Source organism: Dermacentor variabilis, chromosome 10, assembly GCF_050947875.1.
Source record: "Dermacentor variabilis isolate Ectoservices chromosome 10, ASM5094787v1, whole genome shotgun sequence".
Lineage (NCBI taxonomy): Eukaryota > Metazoa > Arthropoda > Arachnida > Ixodida > Ixodidae > Dermacentor > Dermacentor variabilis.
In genome coordinates, this window is record NC_134577.1 from 23,232,784 (window position 1) to 23,258,183 (window position 25,400).

At 50.9% G+C, this 25,400-nt stretch overlaps 1 pseudogene; it reads right to left on the reverse strand.

Annotated features, from left to right (window-relative positions):
* Positions 1–10,230: 10,230 nt before the first annotated feature.
* LOC142562621 (U2 spliceosomal RNA) lies at positions 10,231–10,402 on the reverse strand (annotated as a pseudogene).
* Between the last annotated feature and the right edge of the window lie 14,998 nt (positions 10,403–25,400).

Below are 25,400 nucleotides of genomic sequence, written 5' to 3' on the forward strand. Positions count from 1 at the left end.
CACTGAGCATTGCCCTCTCCGCCCCACGGCTCCCGTCTTCCTCAAAAAAATTTCTGACCATGCTACCACAGTCAGCGATTCATGTGTGACAAATTACAAGCAATCTCAGCTCATGCCGAAATGGTTCAGTTCACAGCAAAGCGCGCAGTAAGTCATCAAGCGGGAAAGCTATTACATTCAATGAGGCACCAAAACAAGACAAAAATAAACCAGCTCAAACCACACAATGTGTCAATGGCATGGAAATATTACCATGATGCTAGTTCGAGATGCACCGACGTGGCTGGTTTTGGAGCTTTCTGCTCGTGTATAACTATATACATTCCCTGTTTTTTCCGTTACCTCGCTTATTCGTCATTACTTCTGACTTGTGTCATCTCCCAAGTTAACTTCTAGGTACTCCGGATTAATTTTCACTGCATGAGGTTATTTAACGTGGACCTAAATCTAAGTGTACCACCGTTTTTGCATTTCGCCTCCATCAAAGTGTGGCCGAAGTGGCCTGGGTCGAACCAGACATCGACCTCCAGCTGAGCAGCGCAGCCCTATATGGCCACTGCGCTATCACGGCTTTTCTCTCACATCACAATAGACGGAATCAATGAAAACTTATCACAATACAGCAAACGAATTACAAATTGAATAAATCGAAGGTCTCTGTCCAACTATAAGGCTAACGAGGTGAAACGAAGTGAATATTTGATAGCTGGAGGTGCATTTAAGGATGTGACGTCATTCCCTCCAAAAAAAAAAAATACGGAGGATGCCAGGTTCAGCTGGGAACTCGTAAATTGCCAGGAGAGAAAGGAATATGCCGCCACGGCGTTGATTTTGTCGGCAGCGTAGAAGCTACTCGCTGATTATTGCTTCGAGAACCCCAAAACAAGATTACTTTCTCTGGCAACAGGTATTCGTTGTCAGTGATCATTTGGGTTAGCTGCGCATTGTCGATAACGTTTACCAATTTACTGCCTATTTCTCAAATTCCTCGCGTTTGTTTTTTTTTTTTCTTTGAATTGGCTAACCAGCCCGAAACGACTACGGCGGTGATATCACGTCAGGTAATTCTCACAACGCAATAAAAAGCGGCATTCAAAGAATACTAGAATTAAAAAGAACCAACTACAGCAAACTTTGACGATGCACTGAAGGGCCTTCGCGTGTTGGTCTACGTTGAGGTTACTCGGCGAGGAAAACACTCGCAAATCCCCGTGCATGCCCCAACACGCACGCGCAAACGCAGAAGACACCAAAGACATCTGAAGATCGGGAAAGAAACTACAGCAACGGTCGCCCCCTGCCAAGTGCGAATGTGCGGCTCAAAGCCACATCGAGACAGCCAAAGCGACCAGCTACACAAACGCTGCCTTTCGATGCTGCGCCGTTCCTCGAAGCCACGCAGCGACTCCCCCACGGGCCAGCCCAAAATCCCAGGGCGCCGCTTTTCCGGACGAAGCAGCTATAGTAGGGGCGCTTCCTCGGCCATTCGCAAATGCGGCCCGGGCGTATACCGCTTCCCCCCGCACGAGGAGATGGTTATCGACAACTCGCGTCGATAAATATTTAAAGAGATCTTCGCGCAGTTCCGTGGTGTCCGCTTCCGCGAACGGCCGGCGCGTTTCCGCGTCGCAATGTACACCAGTATCGCCCCCATGCGGCTTCGGCGCGCACTTGAGTGGAAGGAACGCGCGGCTTCATATTCGCGAGGCAACGCTGTCTCGCTTTAGCGCGTCCATACATAAGTATGCACCGGCGAGGGAGCCGTGGCGGGCATTAATGATGCACCCGTTCGAAGCCCGTTGGCCGACAAGAAAAAGAAGTCGGCATGGCGAAATAAATATTCAAGGGGCAAGTATTACAGACGGTTAAACTATACTTATAACGGCGGGATGTGAGTGGCAAATATTTCGCTTTAGAGATTCTGTCAAGCATACGGGTGTCATTCTCGCGGGTGTGAGTTTTCGGGCATCGCGGTTGGGTTAAGAAACCTTTAATGATTGCTCGATAATGCTGGAAATACGACGACAAGATGATAACATCGGTAAAGCGTGGTTGGTGAAAGTTAAGTGCATATTCGAAGTCAGGGTTTCGAAATGAACAACCTGGGTCTCGTGCGTCGTTTCCAAAAACCAAAGTTCGCCTTAATATCGATTGTGTCGTCGAGAGCTTCAACTTACTTTATTCGAGTGATAGAATCTGTTCGCAGAGCTGCTATAGCCCTATGAATAAGCAAACAACGAAAGCTTGAACATAAAAAAGGAAGCATGCATGCGAAATACTGAACGTTTCGAAACGTCTGCAAAGATGCAGTATATACGTTAAGACTTTGTATAGAAGAGTTGAGCAACACGTTCGAGGGTAGAGTTCAGGTACGATCGTTAATGCAAATTACAGGACAACGTGGCCGCTAAATAAATGTGCTTTCTATGCACCCCAGGGCCCTGCGAAACCTCGTTTCGAAAGACCAGTGAACAGGGCAGTAAGGTTTACACTCTGATTCCATTGTGTGGTGCAAACATTCGTGACCTCCGCGCTTCAAAGTATTGAACATATATTCTGCGAGGAGAAACAAAAAAAATCAGTGTGAGGGACCGATTTATCGAGGGGCACGATTAGAAATAAGTTTTCATTTCGACATTCGAGTGGTCCACATCGCAACCTTGAATACGAAGTCGCTTATAGTTGTGAAATCTCCATCACCCAACTTTTTCCATAAACACGTACTCTGTTCTATCTACACCACATTTCACCGATGGGACAAACCCTACGGAAACGAGTCAACGTCGGCTTGATGAGGCATGTCATAGAACAACGAGGTCACACCTGACATCATCATTCTCTGTGAATTTGAAACTGCACTGCCTCCGAGAAAGCCAGGTTCTGTGCTTCGCGAATGCATTTGACACTGGCCCGGGTAACAAACATACGCGGCATATGCAAATTAGCTCTCCTGTACGCAACACCGTCTTGTGGATCGACCCAAGCTTCTTCTCTCCACACCGCCCTCTTCGCTTTTCACCTTGCGATGTTCAATTTCTGCCCCAAAAACCGGGGATAATGGGCGCCAAGCGAGCAGTCACGGCTTCGCCTGTCAGCCGCAATGCGCCCCGCCTGGACCGCGCGCGGCCAAGCCAAGCCAAGCCTGCGGAACGCGCGTGCACGTCCTCTGCGACCGAAGTGCCCCTGCCGGCCCTTTTCACATGACACTGCCACAAGTCACGCTATTTGCCCGGAATATAATAACCGCCGCGAACTCCTTTTTTGCAGCATCCGTCGCGCTCGAGCAAACTTTTTCGGGTGCGTGCACAGTGGCGGTACTACGACATCCCCGCGCGCACACAGCGTGCGGAGACCTGGTGCAGGAAGTTGACGTCAAAGTGAGCAGCCCCGGAACAGGACTCTTCTCCGCTGTACTTTCAAAGCTCGAGGGAAAGGAGAGAGAGCGCGTGAATACAAGAGAACGCTGGACTCGCTCGCCGCCAGCACGCACCAGCCTTCGCACTCGGAGAGGTGAAAGAGGAAGAGGTCATCAGAAGTTCAAACAGGGACACCGCAAGGGGTCCCCGCCGCAACACGACACGCGCTTATTGTGGCGACCCCCACCCCCCCTCCTTCCCTGCACCATACGAAGCACGCACACCGCTCATCGGTACGAGTCAACGCTTCACGCACACGACACCGTGTGAAGCTGAGAGACTCACTTAGAACTGTGCAGCGTGTTGCATGCCACATGTGGTCATATTCCTACGAAAAGGACGGGCGCATGTGTTCCTCCGCCATGCCTCCGCGGTGCGCGTGCGTCCGCGTTGTCGTCTGCAGTCGAAAGCCGCGCAAGCAGACGACAACGTGGCAGAAAGACGCGGTTTAAGCTTACGAGATTAAAACCCATACAAATTCAGCGTTGTTTTTGTCGAGTATGCGTGAAGAAAGCGCACCCGCTCATCTCATCGCAACTAAAGACTCGAGTGATGCTGCATATTCGAGAGTAGGGAGTACCGAAACACAGCGCTATTTCTTACCGCGCAAATAACACGTGGCGACCTCTGGATGCGTCAAGCCCATCCGCGAACAGTTGCACGGTTTTATTGAGCAGGAGCGCAGAAGCTGCTCTCCTTTACTGAAGCCAACCTTAGCTCCGCGAACCGCTTTACAACGCCGCTGAGGCGTCGGATCTCGCGATGTAAGGACGAAAGGGAAGCAGCAAGGGTAAGCAGGGTGCGGTGTGGCACGTAGGGGGACACTGCAAGACGTAAAGGTATGGCCGGAGAGCATGCTTCTTAGGCGTCGTACTAAAGCCGCGGCAGCAGCAAGCAGATGTCTGCCGAGGCGCGCCCCGGAGAGGTGGTGGGGTCGAATCTCTTTTGTCACCGAAAGGTAGAAGCAGCAGAAGCTTTCTCCGGGCGCCGTCCGTCTACACGTACCTCGGGGGCGAACGAACAAGCGGCAGTCGCTTGAACCCCCCGTTCCCCCGACCCGCGGGACCTATTATCAACCCCACCGGCGGGGTTGGTTTGGTTGGTTGCGGCGACATTCATGGGAGCGAAACGAAAGCATGTTCACGGGGGGCTGGTACACATGTCGCGGCCATTCTTGGTCGCCATCAAAAGAAGAGCGCGCGCGTGCGCATTCGTCGCCGAAGAAAAGCTAACAAGGCACCGCACGGTTGTAGCCGCGAGACAGTATGGCCCTAAAGAACCGAGACGGTGCCGGCGAGGACGCCACGCCAAAAGGTTCGACAAGAAAGCCACCCCTGTCAGGGAACTTACTCTCTTCTTTCTTTCGCTTCGCCTCCTTTTGTGTCGAAGAAGCCGGCAGCGTCAGATCCCCGAAACGCGGCATATGTTCGCACACCGCTTGGCCGAGCCTCGGTCTTGTCGCGACTCGGGTAGAATGCGCCATTCAACCCAGGTCCGTTGTGTATGAATGGCTCGTCGCGGTGGCATTAGGAAAGCGTTCCGCTCGTGGGACAAGCTCCTGTACCCTCTTTCGTTGCGGGCGCCTTCGAATGTCCCGCTGTTAGTTCCAGCTTCTGGCGCTGGGCGTCGCCCCGGTCGCTTACACCGCGTGATAAGGTATGGTAACACGCATCACCTGTGTCGAAAGCGGAAATCCCTCTAAGATCCACGTTTCCCTCCCCCCACCCACCATCCCCTCCCCTTATTTTTCCGAACCATCGGTGCGGTTCCCGCACCCCTATGGCCGAATTCTATGCATCGGTAGCGGCAGCTCGTTCGCCTCGTGTCTGGAGAAGACGACACGCAACGACATCTAGCGCGAAGAAAAGGCGGCGGAAATCGAGTGGCCTCCGGCGTGAAATGTGCGTGAGCACGGCGAATCATTGTGCCTTGAAGGGCGCCGGTGACAACGTCGTTGTCGACGGGAACGACGACGACGACTTGTTGACGCACCGACGCGAAAGTGATGGGCGCGCGCTGCGACTTTTCGAGAGCTGCCGTTCTCATACATCGACGTAGCATAAGCCGGGCCGGGCGTGCGGGATTTAGAAGTCGCCATACGAGAGATACGGTTTTCATATTGGCTTTGCGTAACACTACTTCGGCGATAGTTTGAAACGTCCCATTCTCGGAAGACACGCCATTTGCCAATTTCTAAGGCGTCTCCGTCACGCAAGTGAGGCCGCGAAATCGGTGGCAGCTGTGCGGGGAGGGGGCGGTCACGGGAATAGTTGCACAACTTCTAGTCCTTTCGAAGCAAGAGTGAGAATAGCGGCATAACCACCTACGCAAGGCACACCATATTCGCTTTTCTACGTGTACTGTGCAAGCAAGGAGTCACTACGTATCGTTGCAAAGTGTGCTTACACATTTCCTAAGGCACTGGACCAAACATGCACGCGTCAAAATATTGCTGAACGCCCAGTTGCTGTTGTGTTACAAAGGTTGCCATGATGACTTTATTTTCTGTTTTGTTCTTGATAGAACTTTATCAGATCGCATGTGTCAGGCAGCACAAGAGTGTAGTAGTTGGCGCAAATTTCACGACAATGCGGTCTTTATATGCACGAGAAATCAAACCACACATTTACCTAATCAGAAAATTTTCTTGAACTTTTAAACTAATTCAATGGTGCGAACTGTGTACTGAAGCCAGTGAGTTCACATGGCGCGTTCCCTGGGAACGAATTTTAAAATTAGCACCAGACTTGTGCTAAGCGCCGTCAAACTTGAGGAGAAAACGCACTGCAGCTCTACTTAGATCACCGACAAGACCCTTTCCTAAGCAGCGCTACAGAAAGTTAACTGGAACACCAACGCATTTCGACAAACGATTCACAAACGGACATTTCGCAACTGATCCGAACGTCAAACTCCTTTCTGAAGTGAACACGTCTTGCGAACTTTCCGGCTATAATTCGTAGAACGCATTGCGTACCGTAAAATGAACAGTTTATAAATTAAAATTGAAATAATGCAATTATGCATTTCAGTCTCTCGTGCAACCAATGCCCTCCTCAACGAGTAAACAGCTCAAGGTGTAGAACTACTCCAACTTCTACAAACGCTTAGCTTTACTTATTAAAAAGACACCTAGGAGACACGGAAAGTGTGACCCGATGCTTATCGTCAGCACTCATCAGCTACAGGCCTAAATGAAAACGATAGCCTGCTTAAACGCAATAACAAAAGCAAACGTGCGCAGTGATGCAATAAACTGCAACGACAAAGCGTTATCTAATTTCATGTCACTTCCTTTTTACCGCCGGTTAACTACATGCTCCGGCATTGACACAGTCCTAGCACCTCCGACAAAAATCCAGACAGCCACCTCGCAGTTATCGCGAGAAGCATCTCAAGCTTCCTTCACTATAACGTCTATCTTACCACGCTGTAAACGAGATCCCCACATTCAGCAAACCCACAAGTCACGTATCCGAGCCGATCCTCAAAGCACACCGCGCGGAGCGGGCTCCGTTTTCCACCGGGGCCGCGTTTGAAAGACCCGCGAACGCGTTAGGAGATGGTTATCAAACGCCCGAACCTTCGCAAGAATTCGTGTACTCCGCCACTCGCGAATGCCGGAAGGGAGGCACTGCGGACGAACGCGGTCCGACACCTTCCACGCGAAGCCGGGTCCCCCGAAAGAAGAAGACGGGCGTTCCTATCGGAACCCGCCATCTGTGTTCGTCGTCGTGTCAAATCCTCCCCGCAACACACACACGCACACACGCCAATGCCGCATAACACACAGAAGAGGGGGAGGACAGAAGCAAATGGCGGTCCTCGCTCCAGCAGTATGCAGCGACTACCACTACACCACTTATCCTCAGACTGGGCAATAGAGAGACCTCGGCTATGCCATCGGCGAATCGGACTGACGTGACTTCTAAGCCACTCGTCGGAGCGATAAGAACTCGCCGTGCAGGAAAGCGACAAGGGGAGGAGATGCCGCCACGCGTCGTCCCGGAGATCTTATCTGCCGCCGCTCGGGCGGCGGGGTTGGAAACCAGCGCCTCCAAGTGGCTCGCTCGCGTGCTTCGGGTGGGAAGCGGGTTGGGTGGACGAGTGCTCGACTTGATTCGCCTCCTCTGCGTCCCTGCTCCCGCTTGTATTTGACGAGCGATGGACGGGGAGGAGACGGATCGAGATATCCGCATCAACAAACGACCGGCATGAAGTTCCGTGCAGCAACGGCACTTTATACGGTAGCAGTCACATGCACGAGAAATCTGGCTGTGTCAAACCGCGAGATTTCTCAGGCGTTCGCTTCGCGAAGTGCATCGCGAACCGCGCTTCACTGGAATGCAGTCCCAGGTAATCGCTGAGATTTTGGTCAAAGCCGAAGCAATGCACAGAACATTTAGAAACAAGTTATGTGATTAGATGGGAGGGAAGTGTATACGGCAAGTGTAAACACGGAGGATGATAGCTGGTTTCTCGCATCGCCTGGGATGAGTGCCTAAGTTGAGGCTAAATCGTTTACCATACAAACTGGTATTTCATCAAGGAGCACGGGTTTCTCGCGGATAACTGTTACCTTAACTACTAATGCGTTAAGCCAGCAATCAAATAGGATATTGCAGGTCATTGCACTATTAGTTTTGTGAGCCCTCTGGTTTGACTTAAATAACCTACAGACCTATAGGACCTATAGACTTGCCCCTGCAGCTCGGACTCTCGAGGCACATTGAATTGGTCGTTTCCCAGTGCCGCTGCGAAGCTTTAAAGGCCGCTTAACAAAGTAACTAAGCTTCATCGTGACGTCACGATAAGTATTCTCCTATAACGACGCTCTCCGCAAAATTTTTAAGGAGAAAGGTACGCTAGGCCATGTAATATGGCAGTGTGCTGGGTCCCCAGCTAGGGGCCAAGGTAAAGATTGACAGTAGAGAAGCGTGGGAGGCCTTGCTCCAGAGCGAGGATGAAGACGACCAGCGTCGAGCGATCAGCCTGGCCGTTGAGGCCGTGAAGACTCACCGTCCTCAACGCGCGGGGACTACTTCGTCCTCTCCCCCACCCCCACCCCCCACATCCCCCACCTGCGTGTAGGTTTAGAGGCGGCCACCCCTGCTCGGTAGAATTAATAAAGCTTTCAATCAATCCATCTCCTGTAGCGCGAGCAAAGCCGTAATAATTCTAGTAAATTCATTTGTCTCGGTAACCCAAGCTTCATTCATTGTTTCACAAGACTATCAGGGCGTTTTACACGCCACGGTGACTGAATAGCTGTAGCGTTCTGCTGCTAACAAGAGGTCTCAGGTTCGATTCCCGGCCGCTGCTGCCATATTTCGATGAGAATGAAAAAAGAAGAACGCTCGTGTACTTAGATCTGGTGCACGTTAAAGAACCCCAGCTGCTGAAAATTAATCCACAGCCCTTCGGTAGGCTACCTCTCCCAGCCCCAGTGTTTCTTCACAATGTCTCGCGTTAGTTTGTGTAAGTGATTTTTATTTTCCTGTATTCGTCTGTGTAAGTTTTTCTTCTTTATTTCTCCCTTTACTCCCTCTCTAATGCATGGTAGCCTACATGTATATCTATTTTCCGATTAACCTGCCTGCATTTCGCATCTCTCTCTCTCTCTCTCTCTCTCTCTCTCTCTCTCTCTCTCTCTCTCTCTCTCTCTCTCTCTCTCTCAATTCGGTGCATCGTTCAATCAGTCAGAGTGCTTTTCACAGCGCTCTAAAGATACCGGTCGAATGCACCATCAAGCTTCCGTAGTGCTGCACGCTACAACCGATGCGCACCGAACACGTGGCTTGCGCGAACTACGTGGCCTCGGCGATATCGGAGGTCGCGATCTCGCTGGGTGCGGCAAAGCCACATTCGCGCTTTATAACGGCCCGCCGCTTCTTCTCGGGGACGACGAGAGTGGGAGAAGAGCGGGGGGGAGCACTCTTTTCTTCCTCCATCGTAAAGAGAGTGCCTTGTATTTAGACCTAAGCCGCGTTCTGACAGCGAGTCATTCACGCGGCACTGATTGAAATCACCGATACGACGGCCGGCGGTTTAGGGAACACCGCTTCCCGTTCAGGCGATGCCGGAAGGTGAGAAAATTCACAATAGTCTGACAATCGCGGTCGACTAGATCCGAAAGGAAGCTGACAAAAATATATTTCTTATTCTTTTTAGGAATCTGCTTTCTCGGCGCAATGTGCTGTCCTTCCCATGTTTTTTTTTTTTCTCGCTCGCGCGCGCGTAGTTATATAAAAGTTAGTCACCATCCCTCCTGGATGATTACCTTCTCGGTTATGTCCATGTCTATGAACAATAGACAGTCAAAACCCCTTGCATAATGCCTAGAGAGAGAGAGAGAGAAAGAGGGTGTAGTTAACATGAGAGAATTCTCGAGAAGACTTTGGCTTCGACATCTTTGAAGACGACGACGATGACGACATGATGGTGTGGCGGCCAAACAGAAGCGCGTCCGATTTCATATCCCGCGCAGCAGGTAGATCGAGGGTTACGGTGGAACTGTCAAGAGACAATACAACATGCACTGTGTTTTTAGTCACCGCTGTGAGGTCGAACGCGACGCCACTCCGCATAGATAGATACGCTTAAACAGTAGCGCCACACGTGGTATACTTACAAAGCGACGCGGGCATCCATAAAATTTACGAAATCGACTGGCCTCAGTCGTACGTAGAGTGATTTGCAGCTCCACGTGTTATCGCCTGCCTCCCTTTCAATTCTTTCTCTTTTTTTTTTCTTTTTTACAGAAAAGTTGTACACGGCTAGTACCCAGCGGATCGATGGCGGTAGACGAAAAACCGTGGGCCGATCCCGAAGATAGTGCAATACCGCACGCGGCGGAGCTGAAGCAGGCTTTAAGCACTCCGCCAACTTGGAAAAACAAGTTTAATACCTCGGGCCTAAATGCAAATCTTATCAAGTATTACGCTGATAGCAACAGATGCTACACTTCGACCCGCATCGGCCGCGTCTACGCCCGCACCGCCCTCTCTTTGTCGGCGTTCCGAGCGCTTGCGTAACTCCTTCCGCTCTCCCGTGGTGGCGGTCGCATCGAACCGTCACGTGTGTCTAGTTTCCTCCGGCTCCTCGGGGAGGCGGTCCCGTCGTCCACGCGAATGTATATAAAAATCACGGTAAATTAGTCCGTAGCTATGTTCAAAATTTTGCGCCACCTCTGCGTCGTATGATGAAAAGCTTCGCTGGTCATCCGACTTCACAGAATGGTATGGCTCGTGATTTTTTTTCTTTTTTTCTTCATTTCTTTCTTTCTTGATTTCTTATATTTGATTTACTGTTATTATAGTATTCAATGAACGGGAAGTATAAGAACGCTCGGTGTAGTATATGCAAATTTCGGTTCGTGTATGTAGACAGTCGCAAGTGCATACGTACTCTTGTTTTACTAAACGTAAGCGTCGCTACCTTAAGTCTTTACGCCCAGATTTCCATTTTTGTTTCTTTTTAATTTTAAAACGATACAGCACATCGTGGTAAATTCATATATGTCTAAAGTTTAAATAGAGCAGTATGTATCCCTGCGGTGACTTTAGAGTCTATGAACGACTGCCTTTAGATTTCCTACAAAATGGCTTTCAGGATGACTATAGATTTCCAATCTGTGCCAGAAACGGCGTATAGATTTCAATTACTTTAGTTGATTCCGAGGCGATTTCTCGAGTTCGGGAGCATGACGGGCACGTCCACACCGTGTACACCCGTGAGCAAAAGTATATGGACCAGGGATTGCGCGATAAAACTCGTATTCGGCTCTGTTTGTGAATGCAACTTGAAATTAAAGACTGCAGTCGAAACTTGGCATTACGAATGTTCTATAGTGCACTCATCAGTTTCCGTTTATACTTCTTAACTAGGGGGAAATTCAGTTTTTTTCGTCGACCCTATGGTCCGTACACTTTTGTTCGCAGGTGTACGCCATCTGTTTGCCTTCACGTTACGTTTCTTCGTACTGCATGTGCTCTTTTTTCAAGAACATCTACCAACAAGCATGTGAAGACATTCTTCTGTCATTCATCATGGAAGCATGCATGTCTAAGGCCAGCGCATTCCACGAATGTAATGAAATAGGCAGCCTCAACCTCTCGCATACACGAATATTGACAGACTGCATCTTAAAATAAAACGGGAGCTTCGCAAGCTATCGTGCGCACCGGAAAAGCCGGGCGCATTCAGAAAGAAACGCTCCGGGGATGTCAACGGTAGCTGACCTCACTTCGCCCGGAAATATGTGAACAAGATTCGAACCGGTGATTCCGCGAGAGTGAGCTCCCAGCACACGCCAGCACTGTGGATGATGTCCAGCTCCAGGAAGGGAGATGTGACCAGCTGTCTCCAAGAGGGGAAACAAACCAACAAATCGTTAGAGTGACTATACGCCAACATGACGCAAAAATAGAGTTTATTGGACATTCGTCAGAGGAAAAAAAAATGGAGGATGGAGAGTTGAGTGAAAAGGGGGTCAGGTGCAATGTATAAAGCCGAACCGTTCGTCTCCACAAATGCAGCGGAAATTGGAGCAGAAATGGAGCGATTCCGTATCACAAGTGGCAAATACCCAGAAGGCATTCTTAAAAGCAACGACTAAACAAGGGCAGCTATAGCCCGACGGGTTGCACTCGTATCCCCACATACCTCTTATCTTCCTTAATTTTTTCCAGCGCTGTTGGAATAATGTTGTGAGCGCCTGCAAGCGCGACGCTCCACACTTTTAGGGATAAAAGAAGCACACACACACGAATGTCGGATAACGCCAGATACTGGTGCTACTTCTGTGAAGGCGCCGTTCTGCCCCACCAATATGTTCCGTGCGCTCCATTCGAGAACGCCATAGGTCGCGCAACCGAGCTGTCGAAGAACTAAAGAACAGGGAGCAGCGCGCGCAAGCGAATGACCGATTGAACCTAGGACTGGGATCGAGCTAACAACGGTCTCCAGCACGTCTCGGGAACGAGAGGAAGGAAGGAAACGAAGGAACAAAGAAAACGAGCAGCTAAGAAAGCTCGAGTGGGCAAACAACCGCCGTTCCCGTTACAGGGACCAGGTCACACCGAGCGCAGCTCTCGACCTCTTCCCCAATACCTCGCGCGCTTCCCCTTCTACCGTACACGACACACGCGAGAAGCGGCTCCACCATAGGTAGAATCCAGGCACTCCTGCCCCCCGCTACTTTCTTCCCTATACAGGACGCACAACTTGAACCGTCATTCCTCTTTTCCCCTTCTCCACTGCACGCAGCTCGGAGCGCCATCTCCTTTCCCTACAAGTTACACCGTTAGAATCTGTCTCCCTAGTTGCCTCTTCCTTCCCTCGCGGGCCACACAACGCACTCAACGAAAGAAAACGTCCGCCTATAGTCGAAACAGCAACCAAGCTGCCCATCGTGCTACTCCTTCGCTCCCTTTTTTCCCCTTCAGCACACAGCTCGAATCCCTAGTCCTCTTCCCTTCCTGCAAAGCACACAGCCGCGAGCCTACTTCCCTCCCTTCTACACCCTACACAGCACACACGGCGTTCGTCGAAGGAAGGCGACCAGCTCCTTCAAGGAGAGCAGCGGTCCAGCTCTCGATCCTGCTCGACCCCCACCACCTTTTTTTTTCTCCCCCTACAGAACACACCGTTCGCACTTTCATCCCATCTTCCCCGCTTTTTTGTTTGTTTCTTCCCCATATACGGCGATGCGACGCTCGGAACTGAAATGCGGCGTCCCCCTTCCCCACCGCCGAGCAGAGCAACGAGCAGCGGCACCGCCAACGTGAGGCGACGTGGCGCGCGCCAACCAACGCCAGCGAACGCGACTCAGGACGGGCCACCGGAGCCATTCATCTTGCCTCGGCTGGCAGCGGACGAGAGGGAGAAAAAAGGGTAAATCGGGAAGCCGGGGCACACACAAAAAACAAACAACGGGAAGGACGAGGGTGGTAGGAGGAAGGAAAGGAAAACGGATGACGCCGAAAACCCGGTCGGTCAGCAGCGAGCAACAACACACGTTGGCGACGACGAGCGGGGATTCGGAAGGCACGACGCGAGGCCTGACATTGCCGACGCTGTGTGTGACGCCCGCTATGGTGGGGGGCGGGTGGCGACGGCACCGTGGAACAGAAGCGAGTGGCCTTTCACGCTGGTTCTAACCGGTGGCCCGACTGTGCGCGCGGTGGCGTTGCGAGCGTATTGCTGCACGTCGGTTGCGAAGCTGAAATACGCCGTGGACCTGTTGAAGCTGTGTTTGAAACAGCTCGGGGTATACGTGCCGATCTATTTCCATTAGTAAGATCTTGATGAGGGCTAGTTGGTTCATACTTAGAACTGAGGTGAAACAGCGCGAAAAAGACGAGGACACAAGGAAACAAATATCACAGACAAGCGCTGTCTGTGCCGCGCTATTTCTGCCGCGCTACTTCTGCATCTTGCAGTCCAAGCGTTGTGAGGCCGCGACATCTCTGGGGACGTGTTAAAGAACCCCAGGTGGTCAAAATCGATCTGGACTCTTCTATTTCGGGCTTCCGCATAGCCTTTAGGTTGCCTTCGGATATCAAAGTCCATCAATCAATCATTCAACCAATGAATGAACGAATCAATCAATCATGAATCAATCAATCAATCGCTTCCAGTTTTCTCGCGAACCAGCGACTCTTCTAGTGAAAGGGTGCGCGAAAGGAGCGAAGCGTTCTATAGTAGCGATGGATAACCACAAAGCGCACCTTAACATACTGCGCACTTTGCGATTTACCAGTGCAGACCAACACGCAGAAATTACGCAAACAGCAGTAAATTTGAGCACGCGTCGCAGTTGGCACATATTGAAAGGTTGAAAACTGCCCGGCGCTTCCCCTTATACAAAGCGATCATACTGTGTATATAAGCACCACTTTGGCTAGCTGCCTGGCGCGCATATTACAAGAGAGTAAGTAGAATACAGTGTTACAGAGAGACGCACAATCACGGGCACTCCTAATAAATCAGTCGATAGAAGCGCTTCATTGTCTGTGCTCGTGTTCGCGTTGGGTGTCTGTCTTAACTCTGCAACGCTGTATTCTAATTGTAACTGTTTCAACTAACCCCAACGCAAGCTTTAATCAATGAAAACGCGTTTCCTCGAATAAAGGTGTCAGCGAGTGCCCCGACTGACGATCACGTCTTTATTTGAAGAAACGCGGCCATCGCCTCGCGATCGTGACTGCCAGCCCATAGTCTCATTCGTATACCCAAATTTAAGGTGCTGCGACAGCATGTATACATACTATAACGTAACGAGGTGCGTTCACTTAAAGCAGCACGGCACTGAACATATTTTGGCAACAACAGCAAAAGAATTGTATATTTTTACGTGCCAAAATTACTTTCTGATTATGAGGCACGCCGCAGGGGAGTACTCCGGAAACTTCGATCACCTGGGGTTCTTTAACGTGCACCTAGATCTAAGTACACCGGTGTTATCGCATTTCGCCCCCATCAAAATGCTGCCGCCGTGGCCGGGATTCGATCCCGCGACCTCGTGCCTATAGCAGCCCAACACCATAGCCACTGAGCAACCACGGCGGGCATTTTCCTCAACAAAAACAATCGACGACGCGGCGCCATTCTTACGTGGATACACTGGCCGTTCGCTCCGTGGATCCCACTGCTACAGCCATTCCGGTCACACCGTTGTTGGAGCGCGCATCGGCGGCAGCGTCAACGCGCCACCGAGAGCGCTCGTCGGGCGAGCGAACCGTTGGCTCCCGGCCGATTCCTCGTTCTCGAGGATGCTCGAGCCGGGGCCAGGCAGCGGCAGTCATCCATCAACAATGCGTCGGGGCATCTCCCACCCCCATCGTCCCTTCTCAGGGGCCATACTGTCTTCTCTAAGCCTTAATCAATGGTGCTGCCATGCCGGCCAGCGAGGCGACGGCGAGACGCAGCCATCGCTGGCCGCTGCTGGTTCTACCCGTTTTCTCTCTCCCCCCCCCCCCTCCCTCTAGGTGCTTTCATACCGTAGAAAGCCTGATCCGGGTGCGAAGCCGCTTTTCTCGTCGGAAAGCGGCTCGCGACGACCAGCCGGGGGCTCGAGCCTCGAAACCCCGACGAGTTTTTTCGAGAGGGCGCAAGCATCGCTAAGGTTTTAAGGCCGCACGTGCGCGCCCTAGTGGCGTTGAAGAACACCGCCCCGGAACGGTGTTGCGTGCACCGAGGTGTCTTTCCAGGGGAACTGCCGAGCTGAAAGAACACTCCATGTCGTTCCACATGCGTTCGGTGGAACGTATTTGCGAAAATTGAGTGTGTGTTCCTTTTGCAAGTTTCTTTCTTTCGCAGACCCCACGGTCCGTAAACTTTTGACGCCGACTGTCAACGCGTGCGTCTCTCTTTTCGCGTCGACCGCACTGTTTGTTGGCCTAGTTTGCATCTGTTGAAGGACACGTTTGCCGAGAATTAAGAGGCGCAAGAAAAGTCAAGAAAGCTTTGTTGAAAGCCTGTTGAAAAGCATGTTGAAAGTCGAAGTTTTCTTCACAGAAGCTATAGGGAGGAAGGCAGGCGGCAGCACGACCGCATCATTCTTTTTTTTTTTTTTTTTTGCGACGCACGGGATATACATGTACATGCTTCAAATTGCGGCGTATAATTTGCTGTCGCAGCAGTCAAGTACGCCATCGTACCCTGGAATTGCCATCTACGTATAATTATTGTTGTTGTTACTAATGGCGCAAGGGCATCCAAGACCATAAATGCGCAGCAACATCGTTAAGAAGAGGAGCAACGGTGCATGTCTAATCAACGTAAGGTTTTCAAGGATTAGACAACGAATCTGCCGTTGAAGTGTAAAATGATTAAACAAGAGGCGTACACGGGTGTTGGTTGTTGAAAAGAAGTTGGGATACTGGTCAAGAACAATATGAACATACACAAGTAAATTCTCAAAATGCGACGGCGAGCATGATGAGCACGATGGCGTGACCTGAATAATTTTAGAATGTCCTGATATGGGCATGCCCTGAAGTAGGTTGTTAAAATTCTGGGGTTTTACGAGGCAACAGCGTGATCATTATCAGGCATGCAGCAGTGGGAGACTCCGGGTTTATCGTGACCGCCTGGGATTTTTTAAAGGACTTCTCGTTAGGTATAGTCATTGTAAAAAAAAAAAATATTGCAACTTGTTTAAGTACTTTTAAGGTACTTTGAGTGGCCACCTGGTGTGTTGTGACGCAGTTAGCGAAAAGAATGCAGAAACTCCACTGAGTTGTCTAAGTATGCGTGAGCATGCCCCAAAATTTAATTTGACCCACGTCCAAATTTCGAGTTGACCTACCCTAGAATTTCAATTGGCCCGCGTCCAAATTTCAGTTACCGTATGCCCAAATTTCAATTTGGCCTATCTGCAAATTTCAGTTGGCCCATTCCTAGATGTCAATTTCGCCCACTCTCAGATATAAAGTTGGCCCACCCTTTAAGTTAGACCATCCCCAAATTTAGGTTGGCCCACCGTCAAGTTCAACTTGGCACACCCCACATTTCGAGTTGACCCACCCCAAATTACAAGTTGCCCCACACCCAAACTTAAGTTGCCCACCCCCAAATTTCAAGTTCACCCAACTCCAAATTTTAGTTTGCCCTACCCTACTATAACCTTCCGCATACATATTCTAAGGAGCTGTTGCGTTTCGCCTGCGACACGCGGTTTTGCCGGCGCGACTGCGGCGGGGCGGCAGACATTTTGGCCCGATCGTCGTCGCCGCAACGCTCCCCGCCAGGTGTTTCCAGGCGCGACTGCGGCGATGCGACCGCAAAGGATCACCCTCTCCTTCCAGTCATTGTGCCTGAACCAGGCGATGCGACAGCAGGGGCACCCTCTCCTTCCAGTCATTGTGCCCGAACCAGGCGATGCGAAAGCAGGGATCACCCTCTCATCCCAGTCTTTGTGCCCGACCGGCGGCGCTACGACAGTGTGCGTCACCATTAGCCCATTGTACAATCACGTGCTCGTCAATTGAGGGGTTCCTTCTTGCCCTCAACTGCGAGAGTATAAAAACAGCTGCCCCCGGACGCCAAAAGAGGGGCTCCGATTTCTTCTGTTGAGTAAAGTGCTCTCCCGTCTCTCTACTTCGGTCAACCTGACCGCCAACTCTTTGCGATGTTAAAATAAACAAGTTGTTTTGTTGTTACCAGTCGACTCATGCTTTGCCGGGACCTTCGGATGCTTCCAGTTGTACCCCAGGCCGCCAGGCCAACGCTACCCTTGGGGCTTGCGACCCAGGTACAACCACGGGCGTCAGCGCCGAGTTCCCAACAACCGATGCCATCGGTGCGATCAAAACAGAGCCCATATGTATCCGTATGGTTATTCTCTTTTTATTTTACTGGTTTAGATTGTTCCTTGTCGCTTTAACGCTACCTATCATCTACATTTACACTATTATAACGATTAAACGACTTGACTTTGCAAATTACGCATTTTTGTGCAAATACAAGGCATTACACTTTTCGCGTCATGGGGCTAGCTGGAGTACTCGCAAAACAATGCTTAGGCATCAAAAATAGCTCGGCCATTGAGGCGCAGTTTTGCGTATTCTGAATCTTGCAGGGCTATCGATGCGACGTTTCCTATGGGCACCAAGATTATTGTAACTTATTTCGGTACTTTTCAATAGTACATTCCGGGCAGGCTGGTCGCACAGGGCGTTCTGACGCAGTAAGTTTCACATTAGTTAGTTTCGCGCCGACTGAACCTTACGGGGCCAAGTTTGTGACGCTTTTTCAAACTGCGTTTAACTGCGCGCGCCCAAAACCAAACTGTAAGTGTGGGTCAAGCATCCACACCAGCCGCTGGGCTCTAAGGGAGTGTCCGCGGTTGCTGAATTTGTTTCAGTATGCTTAACAGTTTGATCTTTTGAAAGCTTCTTTTTTTTAAAGCTGTGAACCAATTAGCCCCACAATATGTTCTCTGCAAGAGGTCAAAATCCAATTGCAGTTCAAAGCACTGTGCACTGTGTACATGACCTGCAAGCTTGACTTTCGCACTCAATGTGACTGATACAACATGAACATGCTAACAACGGTAAGACGGACTCGTCGGAGAGAAGTCGTAAGGGAAAGGCAGGCAGGTTAAGGACCTGCAAGCTTGACTTTCTCAGTCAACGTGACTGATGCAACATGCACATGCTTACACCGGTAAGACGGACTCGTCGGAGAGAGGTCATAAGAAAAAAGGCAGAGAAATTAACCAGGCTCAGCGAAAAAATCCCAGTTCCCGCGAGTCAATGTCGGCTTTGTTACTGTATTTGCAGCCGCCAATATTAACGGACGCGCTAACATCACGATACTGCATGCAGCACCAAGAGGTGCGCTGGCTGATTACTCGGGTTTTATTACGCGAAATCTCAGTGTTTTTAGGAAAGTTACTAACCGAAAAAACCAGCAAACTGCATTTCGTCGTGAGCTCGCACCCTTTAACCCCGTAAATCAAATGCCCCAACAAAAGCGATAAATAGGCACAATATTGTTTAGACAACCCATACGGAAACGGACGAAGCTGCATGTGAACTCAATGGTGGAGTGCAATTCTTGTCGCGTGGACGATATTGCTATTGGTTAATGTTATATATGGCCATCGTAATGTTATATTAGTTAATATGTATGACCATCACAAGAACAACTGCAAACACAAGAGCTGTCGCTGTCGTACAGGCGGTACGACACTTTCGCTATATAGTGATTGTACGATCTGAAGCAAAGCCGGCTTCGTGATTCGGCTCACATGTTTAAGCCAAACACCTGTAATGAACATGACCAGGGCGTCGTGACTGACACTTCTCGCAGCTTTCTTTCTATTTATTTTGGCCCACAAGAATTTCAGAAAGTCCTGAAGTGGGTATGCCCCGAAGTAGGCTGTTAAAATTCTGTGGTATTAGGTGGCAACATCGCAACGATTATCAGGCACGCCGCAGAGGGAGACTCCCGAATTATTGTGATCACCTGGGATTTTTTATATGACCCCTCGTTAGGCCTATAGTCGTTGCAAAGGGACAAGCGACTTTGGAAATCGTGTCTGCAATGTTTGCAACTGCCGCACGGCGCGATAACCGCCGGAAATTCGAACAGAAGCCAGCAGGCGTCTTTCCTCCAGAGGTATAGTCTCACTTTCAGCCAAAGAGTTAAGGTCACTTCCATGACGCACTGTTCCAGGCGTCACCGATTGTGGCACGTGACCTCGGTAAATAATACAACGCAAAACTCGCGATATCGACACTGGCGGCATGCGCTTTGCCAGTTTCGCCCCGAGGGGCGAAGTACGAAACACTGAACGCGACAGTAGGGTTTCTGGTTACGCTATCGGGCGTGATGATGAAAAAGACACCTATTGAATTGTTTCCACAGCGTATGCCAGCACTATGCATTTCTCCGGTCTATCTCCAACCCTTCAACGAGGTGAACCCAACTGCAAGCCTAGACGTGCCTAGACGACCGGGCGCTTGCTGTAGTCGAAGCCAGCCTTGCCTGAAAGAAAACAACACGCGGTGAGGAAATGTGTTGTTTCGCAAAGCCTCTGGGATCAGCACTAAGGTCAACGTCGAAGGCTAACGCGCCACAGACGGAAGGCTTCTCTCGATGCTCTCGCGTCACTTCCGGACGAGGACCGAGGCGGCCACCTGGAAGCCGCTTACGAGAGAAGCGCTTGCGCTTGTACTCTTGAAATAATTCTGTTTGTTAGTCGTTGTCGATTCTGTGCCTTGAAAGACGAGCCACGCGTGTACCGGAAAAGCTCAAGTATCGCATCAAGCAGACGACACTATAAAGGTGCGGCGAGTGTAGTGCATCAGGGGGGGCGTCATGGAGTTGCAGTCGTGCAGTGGCCTTCTGCTGCAGAGCGCAGGGTCGTCGATTCGACACCCGGCAACGTGGTCGCATTTAGACGAAACGAAAAAAAAGGGGGAAAAAAAGAGCGCTCGTGCGCTTCGATTTCGGTGCGCGTTAATGCACACCAGGTGGTTCCACTGAGCAGTTTCAAGACGTTTAACCCTATTGTAGCGAAGTGACGCAGCCGTGAGATATCTGACGCATCAACTCACCAGGGAGACGGAAGAAGAATGGGGATGAGCTCTGGCAGGGGAAAGTCCAAATCCGCAGGTACGACGACGAGAGTAGCATTTGAACAACTGGATTTATTCCCTTGGCATTTGCCGTAAGTTTAAACTGTACAAAATATATACAAGCAAAACGATGTCATACCCGTCGTCGTCGGCCTGCCTGACCGGCCTGGTCTCCCCTGGTGAAGATGCGCCGTCTGCTGCTGTCTACTTGCTCACTCTAAACTACCCCAAACTATTTCTTAAATAAGTTTCCCCAGCATCCAAGAGACACTTTTCTCCACCAATGGGCTACTTCGTTACTCCGACCAATCAGGCAAGCCGACATCATCCAATAAGCGACAGAGTTCAAGGGGTCAAGAAATGGTCGCGTCAACACTCTGCACACAAAAGCACTCTGACCATAACTAATTGGCCTTTGACAGCCGAGCGTGAGAAGACGACGCGACATGTGCAGGTGCGACGTCAGGGGCGGCGGCCGCGCGGCAGCACTGTCCGCGGCGCCGTCGAGGTCTTTTGTGTACAATGGTTTGCCCCGCGTCAAGGACCCCACAAAATTCCCCGAAAGACAGCAAAGAAGGCCGCGTTACATTGTCTTCGCGACACCTCCCCCCTACGAAAAAGAGTGTCCCACTCGTTACAAATCATTACTACAAAATAAAACATGGCTCAAGAAGTTAAACGCGCACATTAGGGATTCATATAAAGAACTGAAGTATCCGTAAGGAAGATTTAGCATCACGTAAAACAAAACAAACAAGTTTTGACAAAATGGAAACAAAATGCACAAGACAAGAAACAAAGTTCATTCGCGCGCGCTACACAATAAAATTAACAATGAAGGTTATACGCTTGCGCTGTGATACACATCAGTGTCCGTGTCGTAAGCAGTGATAGTTCTCGGATCGGCCTCGTTCTGGAATGTCTTCCAGTCGGAGTAAAGTTCAGTCCCATCATCCGAGTCTTCTACGACGCGCACTCTTTCACAAGTCTCTGTCTTGTACACACAATCACTACGCGAACCGCACTCGCGCACACCACCATTCAAATCGCACTCGCGCACAGCACCACTTGGATCACACACCTCCTCTCGATGTCCGTCAACAGACTCGTCGTCCGCGTCGTCATTATCCGAGCACTGTCTGACGTGGCACGGTTTTAAGCGCGCAACATTAACAACGTCGCGTTTTTTTGCCAGTTCTATCCACTACCTCCCAGTTGTTCTCACCGATTCGCTTAACAAGACGGAAAGGCCCGTGGTATCGGTGAAGGAGTTTTGTTGTCTTTCCCCGAGCTCTGAAGGGAGTCCACAAATACACCAAGTCCCCCGCATGGTAGATTGCACTTCGTCGTTTAGCGTCGTAACTACGTTTGTTCTTTACTTGCTGACGCCTCTCCCGTTCGGTCACTAGCTCGCGAGCACGCTGCAACCGGAGGGCCACTTTCCTGGCGTCCAGTGTGCAGTCGAAACTGCGTTCCGCGCCTAGCGCTACATCTATAGGAAGTGTGGGCTCATGTCCGTGAAGAAGAAAGAATGGGGTGAACCCGGTGGTCTCGTGGGTAGAAGAATTGTATGCAAAGAGCACGTACGGAAGAAATTCGTCCCAGTCGCGATGGTGCGAAGAAACGTACATGCTGAGCATATCGGCCAACGTGCGGTTGAAGCGCTCGCACAAGCCGTTCGCTTGAGGATGGTACGCTGTAGTAGTGGCATGCTCGCTACCTATAAGTCGGAAAATTTCTTCAGTCAGGTTGGCGACAAAATGCTGCCCTCGATCTGTTATCACTTTTTCTGGTGCCCCATGGCGTAAGACAATTTGCTCGACGAAGGCTTTAGCAGCTTCTGCAGCAGTGGCCGCTGTACACGCGACAGCCTCGACCCATTTCGTGTGGTAGTCAGTAACCACGAGGATGTAGCGGTTTTCTGCTTTGCTTTTAGTGAAAGGGCCAAGAAAATCCATGCCCACTTGTTGGAAAGGGCGACTTGCAGGTGGGATCGGCTGGCTTTCTGTGGGCGAGCGGCTGTTTCTGGCAGTCAGAGCAGGATAGGACGTACTTGTTGACATGGGAAAACATCTTTGGCCAGAAATAACGGCGGCGAACTTTCCCCCAGGTGCGCCTGACGTCGAGGTGGCCCGCTGAGCTATCGACATGACAGTGCCGTAACACCTCCGACCTCAAACGCCCTGGGACAACAAGTGCCGTGCGACCATCTTGAAAGCCTTTCGCTCTTCTATATAACACACCGCCGATCAAGCGAAAGCTCCGTGCCGTTCTTTTCGTTTTTCTGGCAACGGGCGCACTCGGCTGCTCTAGGTGTTGTATTACTTCTTGCATCCAGGAATCCTCTCTTTGCTTTTCGCCGATGTCCACATGATCCAGCACGAGCAACGGTAAGGGATTTTCGTCGCTTGCTGGCGCGGAATCATGCGGCAGTCGGGGAAGCGTGCGGGAGTTGCCTTGCTCAAAGTTAGAGCGCTGCTCCTTCCACTGGGGTCCGTTTTCCTGGAGCCATTGCCGGCACTGGGGCGCAACGTGGCCGACGCGGTCGCATAGCTGGCAGCGTGGTCGCTCGTCGTCGTCACGGGTATTTCTAGCTGGCCAGGGCACTGGAGGACGACGTACATCTTGCTCGATACCTTTCAGGCGGTCAAATAATGAGGCTATAGAGTCCGCGATCGTCCTCAAGTCCCTGTCGCGGTCGGTGGCCTCTCGCGGGCAGTGACGCTCTGCCGCAGCGCAGGTGGCGAGACATGTTGGAGGCGGCTGCACTGTTGCTCCAGCGGGTGTCACTCCGGCGGCAGGTGCCGAGGCGAATGGGTAGCACGACTGCTGGCCGGCAGAGAAATAGGTGCCGGTCGCTTCTGGTTGCGACGCACGCACCATCAAAAAAGCTGCCCAATCAATTCTTCGTAAAATTTCGAGGAAAGCAGAGCAGCTGTCCGGGTTTGCAATAAGAATTTTTTCCAGCACGTCCGGACGCAATCCGCGCATGAGGTGCCGCATCCGCTCCTCTTCCGTCATAGATGGATTGGCTCTGGCGCACAGCTGCACAACGTCATAATAATAATCTTCGGGAGATTCTGATGGCAGCTGCGTTCGGTTTTGGAGCCGCAAATATGCGATCTCAACTGAGTGGCGACTTGTGAAAGACGTTTTTAATAGCGTCGTCCACTCTTTCCATGTATTAGGGGCACCCGTTAAAATTTGCGTGGTGTGCCACTTTTTTGCATTGCCCTCTAATGCCAAATATAAAAATTTTACTTTCGTTCCTTCATCCCAGTTGTTGAGGGAGGTTACGTGTTCGTAGAAAAGCAGCCATTCCGATATTGACTCTTCGGGCGTGCCTCTAAAGACTGGCGGTCCGATGAAAGGTTCCGATTGAGGGATGGACATGGTAGCGAGGACAGTAGGGGGTCCGGTCATGGTCGAGCTGTTAGAGCTAGGTTCTTCGGGTTTGTTGCCACGGCCGATGATATTAGTGCGTGGCCTTCGGTACCCAGCACACTCCACCACTTTGTAGCGAAGTGACGCAGCCGTGAGATATCTGACGCATCAACTCACCAGGGAGACGGAAGAAGAATGGGGATGAGCTCTGGCAGGGGAAAGTCCAAATCCGCAGGTACGACGACGAGAGTAGCATTTGAACAACTGGATTTATTCCCTTGGCATTTGCCGTAAGTTTAAACTGTACAAAATATATACAAGCAAAACGATGTCATACCCGTCGTCGTCGGCCTGCCTGACCGGCCTGGTCTCCCCTGGTGAAGATGCGCCGTCTGCTGCTGTCTACTTGCTCACTCTAAACTACCCCAAACTATTTCTTAAATAAGTTTCCCCAGCATCCAAGAGACACTTTTCTCCACCAATGGGCTACTTCGTTACTCCGACCAATCAGGCAAGCCGACATCATCCAATAAGCGACAGAGTTCAAGGGGTCAAGAAATGGTCGCGTCAACACTCTGCACACAAAAGCACTCTGACCATAACTAATTGGCCTTTGACAGCCGAGCGTGAGAAGACGACGCGACATGTGCAGGTGCGACGTCAGGGGCGGCGGCCGCGCGGCAGCACTGTCCGCGGCGCCGTCGAGGTCTTTTGTGTACAATGGTTTGCCCCGCGTCAAGGACCCCACAAAATTCCCCGAAAGACAGCAAAGAAGGCCGCGTTACATTGTCTTCGCGACACTATAATTAATGTGGGGGCCGAATTCCCGTTTAAGGAACTGCTTCTTGTTCCGAGCGGATTAAAATTTGGCAGAAAAGCTAACTACAGCACCTTTTTCTTTTTGAACATTTAGCCTAATTGAACATTTTCATGTGGCGCATGCGCACAATATCGACGCGATCTCTAGAGAACAATTTGGTGCACTGGAAAGAACGTCCGATTTGCTATCCGAGAGAGAGAGAGAGAGAGAGAGAGAGAGAGAGAGAGAGAGAGAGAGAGAGAGAGGGGGGGAAGTGGGCTGGGAGGTTAACCAGAGGAGAGTTTCCGGTTTGCTACCCTGCACCGGAGAGGGGGATGTAGCGGTTGTAAAGGTGAGAAAGAGCGAGAGGAGCAAGAAAAGGAACAAAAAACAGGAGAAAGAAAGAAAACAGCGGAAAAAAAAAACTGCGTTCCGATCACAAGCGTTTCACACAGGCCGGTCGATCTCAAGAGGCGCGGGAGTGCTCGCGTGGCCTTGTGATTCTATGTTAAGTCGCGTTGTTGTTTCAGAATTCTTTCTTCCGACAGAGGCTGGTCGTCCAATTGGTTCAGCACGACGGAAAGCAATTGTCTCTGCCCACTGTAATGCGGGCACTGGCAAAAAGCATGAGGAATTGTAGCCGCGTCGCCGCAATCGCCCCATGCTGCGGAGTCGTCAAGTGGCGACCCGCCATGCAACCGCTCCCTCAAC